Source organism: Jaculus jaculus, chromosome 15, assembly GCF_020740685.1.
Source record: "Jaculus jaculus isolate mJacJac1 chromosome 15, mJacJac1.mat.Y.cur, whole genome shotgun sequence".
Lineage (NCBI taxonomy): Eukaryota > Metazoa > Chordata > Mammalia > Rodentia > Dipodidae > Jaculus > Jaculus jaculus.
Genome location: NC_059116.1, coordinates 6057663 through 6059482, shown reverse-complemented (window position 1 = coordinate 6059482; position 1820 = coordinate 6057663). Strand labels below are relative to the sequence as shown.

Below are 1820 nucleotides of genomic sequence, written 5' to 3'. Positions count from 1 at the left end.
GAATATTTAAAAATGTTGACATCACTCTTGTATTTTTTTGCCAGTTCATACATTTTTATTAAGCCTTTATGTTAACAATATGAGGTCAAAAGAAAAATAATTCTTAATATTTGGCACAGTTATAGTGAAATACTTGGGGCTATATAAGAAAAAATTGGGATCAAGAAAACAAGTTTTAATTTACTGAATTTTCCAGTTGACTCTTCCTTTATAATAGTAACAAGCTCCAATTAGTTACAGAAGTTTCAACACCAAGTCATTATTGTGGCTGATGTCTTTAAACCTCTGAAGTGATATTGCCATCTCAATCAATAGCTACTAATTAGTCTTCAAAAAATGAGTCTTCCAGTTGATGGACTTTTGGCATCAGGCTATCCTTTCTTTCCATGAGCCCATTCTGGTTCCATCTCTGGTTGGGCCTTTTGTCCTTTAGTCATAGTCAAGAGTGCTTCAATCCAGCCTCTGATGTCCTTGCCTACTACAACCTTAAAGCTCAAAGGCTTGGCATTTTTATTCTTCTTTGAGCTTGTTTGAATATTAGTATCAAATACAGTTCCATCCTGTAGTGTTCCTGCATACAGGGAATATCTCCCCTTTTGGGAAACTTTGTCTTCTTAAGAACAGATTTTGTACGTTTTGGAGGACCCTCACCCAGAGTCTCCTCAGGCTTCGTGTCTTTGAGTTTATCTTCACTAAGCTTCACATTTTTCACTCCTCAGATACTTGACTTATATTTTCAATATGCTTGAAATGCTTACTTTCTAAAAGATGGTTATAAGCTGTAACAAAATGATCCTTATTAGCTGTTCTAGCTATATGGTTAATGCTCCCTAATAATTTAAGCTCTGCAAGAAAGAAATCTGAACCATGATCCTGAAGGCACTTGGCAATGTCCTTCGTGGGCAACTGCTCCCAGGTCCACATTCACTGTGTAACCCCCCCCCACACACACACACACAGCTGAACTCATTATTGTGTTTTATCTCTTAGCATTACATAATTAAAATTTTCTCTTTTGACACAGATTTTATAATCATAGTAAACAAATAACATTACACTAAGTGAGCTACTCTGCAAGATGGATTGCAGTGTGCATCTGTTGTGCAATCAGAATTTTTATAAATCTTTGTTTGTTTTGTTTTTTAGGGTAGGGTTTCACTCTAGTCCAGGCTGACCTGGAATTCATTATGTAGCCTCAGGGTGGCCTCGAACGCATGGTGATCCTGCTACCTCTGCCTCCCAGATGCTGGGATTAAAGGTGTGTGCCACCATGCCCAGCTCAAATCTATTTTTTTAAATAGTTACTTTCTTAATATAAACTTCCCCAAAGTGAGGACATCACCATAAATCAGAATCTATATTCTAGTTCTTGCAATATAGTTCTATTTTTTTTTCTTTTCATTAAGTAGGGTTTCACTCTAGCCCAGGATGACCTGGAATTCACTAGTCCAAGGGTGGCCTCAACACTCACAGAGATCCTCCTACCTCTGCCTCCCAAGTGCTGGGATTAAAGGTGTGTGTCATCACATCCAGCAATACTTCTATTTTTTTTTTAATTAACAACATACTGTGAGCTGGGTGTGGTGGCACATGCCTTTAATCCCAGCACTCTGGAGGCAGAGGTAGGAGGATCACTGAGAGTTCGAGGCCACCCTGAGACTACATAGTGAATTCCAGGTCAGCCTGGGCTAGAGTGAGACTCTACCTTAGAAAACAAACAGCAACAAGAAAAGAACATACTTTGTATGGCTACATCATGTGCTTGTGCCATCTTTTTTTCCTTCCCTGCCCCCATTCTGCCTGGGCCCTCCTCAGTGGGA

General features: G+C 39.2%; 1 pseudogene; it reads right to left on the bottom strand.

The window, feature by feature from the left end:
• Positions 1–329: 329 nt before the first annotated feature.
• Positions 330–924, bottom strand: LOC101598265 (annotated as a pseudogene).
• Between the last annotated feature and the right edge of the window lie 896 nt (positions 925–1820).